Here is a 9,496-nt window from a genome sequence, read left to right as displayed (position 1 = left end):
AAACCGGATTTCGATACCCGTGGTGGGCAGAGCACAGATAGCCCTTGTGTAGCTTTGTGCATAATTACAAACGAACATTGAGTCCTGTCTCGCCTTATAAAATACAGCTCGAGATCTATGCATATTTCATCAAGTTACCATTTTAAATGTAAACGGTAAATTACATTATATCTGCTTCATTTTTTTGCGACTTCAGATCAATTTCTTATGACAATGCTTAGTGTGATTTATCTCTTGTATCTATATTAAGCTTTACATAAAGAACCGTATTTTTTGTCAAACATCTAGCTTAGTTTCTCTCAAATGGTCACTTTTCCTTTCGTTCTTAGAAATAAATCCCTGGTTTCTCGATTATTGCATATATCATATCTGTGGATCAATTATTCTTATCCAGAAATACCACACTGCGAAATTAATCCCAAATAGTTGTGTATCCCCCCACCCAAAAAAAAGAAGTTAGCATGGTATTGATCTAATGTTTTTCTAAAAAAGTTAGACTTGAGAACGGTCAAAATTTGATCCCAAATTCCAACTTCCAATAATAATGTATAACCTACCAAACTACTGAGTTTTATCATCAATTATATTGTTCTTTAACCCAGGACTACGTGCTACTGAGAGTGATAACATTTCTCGAAACAACAATTCTCAGCTAATTCTAATATGGTCTCTGCTTCAAGGCATGAGCTACTTTATGAACACTATTTTTGGGAATAACGCATGTAATTACACGAACGTATTTAAAAAAAATCACTGGCTATAAACAAAATGTGGTCTAATAAGCTTTACAATATATTCATCCAGTTTTGTTTCAACTAGTACAATTTGAACTTTATCTTCAACGATTTAATTACTCAATAAGAAATGCTTTATAGAAATAATCGTCTTTTCAGTTGCTAAATGTTCACTGTAAATATAAAATGTTTTCACTGAACACATAATTTTATTTATCTTATTTCGTATGTAGTCTTAATTTTAATTTAGTATCACCTGAAATACAATCTTAATATTTGATCTTATGAGTTACTTGAAAATAAACTTTAGAACTGCATTCGTATACCAGAAAGTTACTATTAAAATACAATATTTTTGAACGAAAATTTTAAATCTGATGACTGTGGTGGTCATGTTAACATGCCCAGACTCTTCCTCGTGTTCTTTAAACCATTGTGAATTGGTGCACTGTTTTCGTGAAACAGACCAGCTTTATTTAGGAAGAAAGTGTCCATCACAGTGTGAATATAATATGTAATAAGGTTTTACTATTTCTAGTGAGATTATAGGCCTTAAACTATTCCAACTAAACACTATTTGAAGTGGATTGTGCTTTTCCGAGGATAAAATCCTTCTTGTACACTTGTGTAAAATCATAAATACAGTAAAAATAACAAACTGTTTTGGTTACTCACTGAAAATCATTTTATTTGAGTCTAACCTACAGTTTCAAATACAATCTACATGTTTCGACGATGCTCAACACGTCATCTACACATATTATTATTTTGTCAAACAATAAGTTATACTGTATAGTCGCTTTCTTCCATCTGAAAAAATAAAAAATAAACGTTACGTTTCGGCATTAGGCCTATATCAGACACAACAGAATGGAACAGGGATGTAGATAACAATAAACAATGGAACAAACGCTTGTATATTTAAACAAACGCGCCGATCACGCGTACACGAACCATCATTTAGGTCACGTAATAAAAGCAAACAAACTGTTAGAAAAGAAACTCTTTGTAAATATAGTATAAGAAAATACGACATACCCTAGCCTTTCAAAAGATGTGCTTGCAATAGTCTAAATAGTCAATGTTTGTAATCCTAGTCCCTATATACATATCACTAATAAGCTAGCACGCATGTTCATATTTACATTGATGTTATCCAAAATAGACAATATACCAGAAAATAAAATCATTGGTAGATGTAATACTGTTTAATTAGTAAATATAAAAACGTGAAATAGGTTATTATTACAAAATCGCAGAAAACTGTAGGAGAAAAAATAAGAAATAATGTGTAGAATAAAATTTCGGTTAAAAGGACAGATATAAATATACGTAATACTTATATTATAGGAAAAATAATTAAATTGAACAATTAATCAGGTTCGTATTCTCAGCTCCTATTTACACCAAAAACAGTTGTGTGTTCAGTAATAGTTTTTAGTGTTGGTCAAACCATCTGTAGTAAGGCGATTATTTGGGGTTTTAATTTCTAAAGGATTTTCGTAATGAAAGGAATATCATCTTGTGTGTTATTATAAGCATGATGTTTACTGGAATGTAAACAAGTAGACTTTTAAATTATTAAAACTCAAGGTACTTGTGTAAATACAAATACAATACTCAAACGATCAACGTATTTTTAGTACACAATTAAAAACTCTAATGTAAGACCGATCAATGGCCTTAAAATAAACTACATTTTTTGATGTCGAATCATGCAGAGTATCTGTTTTTAAGTTTTCAGTTGTGTACTAGAAAACTTTAATGGATTGAGTATTTTAAGTGGGCTTTTGTCTTTTTATATAGCAATTCCTAGGACGTTAATTTTATACACTTACGAATCGGCCTATATAACACTTCAATATACATATTTTTGCTAATTTTTTAAGTCAATTGGTAAATAATGTTGCGTGTTATGCACTGACCTTCCAGAAACTGCCAAGTAGGGTTGCAATTACGGACAGAATATAACCAGTTGGTTTGAATGCAGATATCACAAGAATAATTTTAAATTTGAATCTTGGTGTAACGCAAATTCTAATGTTCAGACCACGTTTTGATAACATTATAAGTTCTATTATTAATAGAGTTGGAGATATATAGTACAATTAAAATGGACGCATCACTTAGACTTGTTTTTTTTTTGTTTGGTTTAGTATGACTGTGTTCTATTTACTTCTTTGATTTCTGTAAAAGTGTGTCGGGATATCAATTACTCAATAAGATTTTGATGGTTATGTCTGGACGTTTTTTTACAATTTTAAGGGCCAGAGCTGAGGCATTTAACCCTCGAGTTTTGTGAAAGAGCAATAAATTGTTTTACTGCAGGAGAATGGGCTTAATTATAGTTTAAACAGATTCCACTGTGTGGTGGCTTCACATTCAGATGGTGGATAAGTCGTCTATCATTGTTAGCTTTAATCATTACATCAATAATAAGAAGTTGATGTATTGATTGGTCAAGGGTAAACTGAATTTGGGGGTTTTATTGGCTCACCAGGCTTAACTGGTGACATAAGGTATTCAGGGTTGTGACCTTCTTCTAGTTTTAACCACTTAGAAACAAGTACATTTAATGAGATCATATGATCGAACCACATTCTTCGATTGGCCTTCATTCCAATTTTTATGTTCTTGACATAGCTTTACACTGAATCTTGTATTTTTTGGTGCTATTAAAGCCCCAAATAACAGAACTACCATGGCAATCAACATTTTGCTGTTTTCTTCGAGTTGTTTTGACAGAGATCTGTTGGTTTAGGATATGTTGAAATCTGGGCACATTTTGACACTGTAATCTTTTGTTTTCATCTCACTACTTGAGTTGAATTCTGGGCACATTTTGACGGTGTAGTCTTTTGTTTCTATTTCACTACTTGTGTTGAATTCTGGGCACATTTTGACGTCTGTAGTCTTTTGTTTCTATCTCACTACTTGTGTTGAATTCTGGGCACATTTTGACCCTGTAATCGTTTGTTTCCATCTCACTACTTGTGTTGAATTCTGGGCACATTTTGACACTGTAGTCTTTTGTTTCCATCTCATTACTTGTGTTGAATTCTGGGCACATTTTGACGCTGTAATCTTTTGTTTCCATCTCAATACTTGTGTTGAATTCTGGGCACATTTTGACGCTCTAGTCTTTTGTTTCTATCTCACTACTTGTGTTAATGCTCGTCTTCACGATCTGTCACCTTACTGATGTGGCTTTACTTTTCGACATCCAAACTGACATTACTTTTGACACCGTTCTTCAGTATACATTATTTTAAGTGTTCAGGTCACTGACACAGTTTTTCAGTATACATTACTTTAAGTGTTCAGTTCACTGACACCGTTCTTCAGTATACATTATCTTAAGTGTTCATGTCACTGACACCGTTTTTCAGTATACATTACTTTAAGTGTTCATGTCACTGACACCGTTTTTCAATATACATTACTTTAAGTGTTCAGTTCACTGACACCGTTCTTCAGTATACATTACCTTAAGTGTTCAGGTTACCGAGAATCAGACTAGAAGTTCGTCTACCACCATGCCTCTTTGAAATTCTGACAGACCTTTCTACCTTGACATTTTAAAATCTTTCTCTGTAAAAATAATAAGATACAATTTGTATACAGACAAATCAATAACATATAAAGAATAATTTAATGCATAGGTAAATTATCATATGACTGCATTTCTCCCCCCCCCACCCCCCATAGAAACACCAAAACTTAAGAGTTAAAAAAGTTAGGCGTTTCCGTTATTTTGTCCAACCCCTGTTTCTGGAAATGCTGAAGTAAGTAGTAAAGAGTATTAAATGATACAGTCAAGAAATAATAACCTCCGTTTGCTTTCTGAAATTTACTAATTAAGTTTCTTCTTTATGCCTACAAACGTACTAAACATCATAATTGACCAGTCGCTAGTGCGGAAAGTACTTTCCTTTCCTTGATTGGCTATCGAGGGTGTCTTAATCAATGATAGATTTATTATGTCTTGCATCTTCAAAAGAAGTGTCTGCATAAACGAAGTGTTGTTGTAAAACAAATTTTAAAAACAGAATGAGAGTTCAGCTTTCTTATTCAGCTGAGCACTTGTTACTGTATTTGATACGTTAACTGTATATTAAGGAGGCCAAGGAAAATTAAGGAAGAAGATGGGTCGTGATTTTTAGTATCAATTATTACTCAAGTAGATATAATATTGTGAAGTATAACGAACTAAAATGGAATTCTACAAATTAAATTTGTAACTGCACAAATGAAAAAGCATCTCCTTTCGAATAATCAGGTAGGAGCCACAGAATGACAGGAGAGTATGACAAAAATGTTTTATAGAGCAAAATAATAATTCCCTGACCTCAACTAAGTTTAAAACAAAGAAGGAGAGTGGAACAATCTGTATTGCTAAGAAACAACAATTTGGTGCATCTTTACTGGAGAGCTACCAAATCAGTTTCTATGTTCAGTCTCAATAAAGTCAATCATATTTTTTGAATATTAATCTAATCATATTCGAAATTGAGAAAGAATGGCATTATATCTGTAATAGAAGAATGCCATTATTTTCAAGGCACATGCGCTACCCATGTGACTGAAAATTACTCTCACTATAAAAGAAGAGATGAGGTATCACCTGACTTGCCAGGGAAATTATTACTGTCTATTTCTATGAAATATTCTCTTTTTTCCATGAATTTTTCCACGAGAAAGCATATGTGATACTCTGATTGAATGATCTTGTTTCATGAGTAATTAGGGTTAAAGAAATGTAGTAGTCCCACAAATGTCTTTCTATACTAAGAACATTTTTTAAATATGTGCAAGAAATTTGAAAACTTTTATACACGAACTAAAGGGGGTAGGAATAATATGGTAAGCTTTCATGTAACACTTCGTCTATCCACTTTTTATTCATACTGATTTGACCATCCCTAACTTAAAATATTCCATATACAACTAGTCATGAAATCGATATAACTTAATTTCACCCTTGCAAATCATTTACACTAAATTACAAAAAATGCAATAGGATATATTACTTTACACAATATAGAATATTACACATTAAAACAGAAAATGAACACAAACTATATACTATACAAAGCAATTACGAGATGATTCCTTGAACATAATAAAGCGTGAATGAAAATAAAGCATGCCCATATGTAAAATGTATAATACACAGATAATAAGCCCTTTACTCACAAAAACATTTGCATAAAAAACTCTTTATATAAAAAAGTCAATAGAAACTTAAAAAAATACAAGAACAAACACATTAACAATAAATATAACACAATGAAAAACATTTCAGTTATGATAATGGAAATGGCTCTTACATGCATTTATAGTGTATATACAAGCATATTTGAATTACAAAATTTACATACATGACAATGTATAAAACCAGAATAAACAAATAAAATAAATTTCAATAATTACATATATACACCAACAAAACAAAACAATTATTCCTACCTTTACTAGAGGTTTGACAGCAGATCCTCCAGCACAGTGGTTCAATTTCAGTTACCCAGGAACATCTGACATATGATTTCTTGGACTTTCATGAAGGTTTTCTGAGTCTGTACCAAACTGGCCTAAAGATGTCATGTCACTTCCTCCAGGTGTTAAGAAATATTCCTATGCCTTAGGAGAGGGTTTTCCTCTCAGTTATAGTCTCCATGTCCCTGTTTACTCAATTGTGCTTTAATATCAATATCTGCTTAAGAGTAAATGGGTTCTTTCATTCCAGTTGGGCCATATCAGTGACTCTTCTTATAGTAGTCTCCAGTTTGTGTCCAGGATCTTTGATGGGCAGAAGGGGTATTGCAACCAGTACATAAGCCACCACAATGACTTCCAACACTGTGAAATCACTCTCTCCATAAATGTTTGGACAATAATTACAGCGTGAATTGTTTATAATGTGAAGATCTGAGTTCTAGGAAGGTTATCTTGGGTTTCAGGATGTGTTGCACTTAGCATAAGTACCAAATTTTACCACCTGGCACCCATTAATAAACTATTCAGAATTCTGGGAATAGCTCCTGTAAACTCAGTCAACCTCCCTCTTGACAGAGGGCTACTGTAGACTCCATAGTGGACTTCCTCGGCTGGGCTGCTTGCAAACTAGACAAGATAATAGTGGGATGGCTGGTTGGTGGCAGTCTGTTTCGGTGTTTCTTCACTCAGGTCTGTGGCTACAGTCTGGTCTTATGTTATCTGCAGTGTTGAATCCTTTGGAAACTTCAGGGCCAGTCCATCCATAGCTTCTGTCAGAGTTTGAATGTCTGAAAAGTTGGCCAGAAACTCATCTTTATTCATTGGATCTCACTCTATCTGAATGAATATTAGGTTAGCTTCTGAAGTCTTGAGATTGATGATTTATTGGAAACGTCTTGGCAGTCTTCAAATATATAATTTTATGCATATTTACTCTAAATGTTTGATAGTGGCTTTTAGGGCTGGCAAAATACAACTCTTACCTAAAGGTTATCAGAAAAAACATAACCAGAAAGGTTAAAATGTGGATCTTAAATAATAAATTCAGGACTGAAATGTAATGTCAAACGAATCCTGATTGGTCAAAAGTTTGGCTAAACATAAAGGTTAAAATTATAATGGTCCAGCTAGAGCAATCTATTGCTCTAAAATTAAAAATTTTCTTTTTGAAACAATTTCAGAATTACTGGCATGGCCAAGTGCCATTTCTACAGGCTTGCCTGTACTCAAATTAATATTTTCTTTAGAAAATCTATCCCTTTCACCTGTGTCAGGTTCCAGGTGTTAATCAGGACTTGCACTCGACCTACATCCAACTGTTCTATCCTCTGCCATGATAACAGCTCACCTGAAACCTAGTCATATTATTTTCATTAATGTCTGGTTGTTATACAAACGGGTTCAGAAAGGAAGAGGGGAGGGCATGACTGCAAATTCTGGTCCCTAACTTCCAACACAAATAACCAAAATGGGCCTATGCATAATCTCACGCTTCTGATCGTGGCAATTCATTAATCCCAACATTTTGTTTCCTTTCAGATACAGATTTAGCACAGCTAAAGGCAACAATAATGCATTACTACTGCATGGCTGTTACTTTTTGTCTCTAAGTATTCATTCATCATCTGCATCAGGTGTACTTTAGATACGACATGAGCTACTGTTTGTGAATTTCAGATAATTACAGATACTTGTGCCTACTCACAAATATTTCAATTTAATCCAATCATAAGTATTAGTTGCTCCTACTTCTAAAAACAATATATTTTTTTAATTTAGTGTGATACTAGCCATCATTCTTATCTCTTTCATGAAAATTCACTATCTGCTGAACACTTCAATATCAAAACTGAAACATTCTTACTCTGACATGAATAAAAACATCAGTTTGATTTTAACTTAATACTTAAAATTCTAAAACATCTAGATCAAATCCTATTTGCATTCATATTTTACATGATAGTTGTTTTCTCAGGGTAACTGACTCATTCATTATACCACATTGAAGAATGACTTTATGTAGCATCCATATACTTATGCACCACCTCATACATCTTTTTATTTACACAGTAAACTACCATATACACATATCCTAACACTACACATATTATATATGCTAGTAGCTGTAGACATACTGCTTGTGGCTCACATGCCATTGCCATGATAACCTACAAGGATTCATTCCTACTAGCTATATCTCGATAGCTATGGTGCCATAATGTGCTACCATCTATGAACCATTAAGCTCAACCCATTAAGCAACATGGGTAAATGAGTCTTAATGGAAACAAGAAAACATAAGAAACAGAACATCGGCTTGTCGAAATTAGACCATTAACCGGACGTGGTGTTTTAGCAACAGAAATTCGAAACAAGATGGGCTTTCTAATTAGGATAAAACTAAACTGATGACCATGAATCAATCAAAACGTTAACTCTATCCAGCATCCTTGGACAATGTTTGATATTACTTTTTTTCATTATCAAACAGAAAAAAATAACAATAATGTGTACAGAAGCAAGCGAATGAGGAGTTTCCGATATGAAAGATATCTTTATAACTTAATAAAATTAATATGTTCTCGCTTAATGCTAGTTCTGCTATGTCCAGTGTTATTTCCAGAAATCGCTTCGAAATACAATGAGAGATACCCCACTGATTTATTATGGGAAGAATATAATACACTAGACTTTTTCATAGATACTGGAAGACATGTGGAAGCATAAAACTGGCATTGTTAAAAGCCAGGCTTTCTATTAATATTATCGCAAGTTAAATGTTCTAAATAATATTGTTGCAAGCCAATTGTTCTAACCAACATTGTTACAAGCCAAGCGTACTAACTGACATTGTTACAAGCCAATCGTTCCAACTGACAATGTTACAAGTTAAATGTTCTAACTGACACTGTTACAAGCTAAATGTTCTAACTGACACTGTTACAAGCTAAATGTTCTAACTGACACTGTTACAAGCTAAACTTTCTAACTGATATTGTTACAAGCCAAGTGTTTTAACTAACATTGTTACAATTCAAGCGTTCTAACTGACATTGTTACAAGCCAAGGATTCTAACTGACATTGTTACAAGCCAAACGTTCTAACTGACATTGTTACAAGCCAATTGTTCTAACAGACATTGTTACAAGCTACATGTTCTAACTGACACTGTTACAAGCTAAATGTTCTAACTGACACTGTTACAAGCTAAACGTTCTAATTGATATTGTTACAAGCCAAGTGTTCTAACTAACATTGTTACAAT

The 9,496-nt window shown here is 33.2% G+C and overlaps 1 long non-coding RNA gene across 1 annotated transcript in view; it reads right to left on the bottom strand.

Moving 5' to 3' along the window:
* Positions 1–4,133: 4,133 nt before the first annotated feature.
* The window catches only part of LOC111087512, a 7,409-nt gene continuing 2,046 nt past the window's right edge, over positions 4,134–9,496 (bottom strand). Inside the window, exons 2-3 of the long non-coding RNA XR_002612188.1 lie at positions 6,204–7,018; positions 4,134–4,325 (exon numbers count right to left, since the gene is read on the bottom strand). This is a non-coding gene — a long non-coding RNA (uncharacterized LOC111087512). The remainder of the gene's footprint in view (positions 4,326–6,203; positions 7,019–9,496) is intronic.

This window comes from Limulus polyphemus, unplaced genomic scaffold (assembly GCF_000517525.1).
Source record: "Limulus polyphemus unplaced genomic scaffold, Limulus_polyphemus-2.1.2 Scaffold2242, whole genome shotgun sequence".
NCBI classification, from domain to species: domain Eukaryota; kingdom Metazoa; phylum Arthropoda; class Merostomata; order Xiphosura; family Limulidae; genus Limulus; species Limulus polyphemus.
Note: the sequence above shows the minus strand (reverse complement) of the source record. Positions and strands in the feature narration are given on the sequence as shown.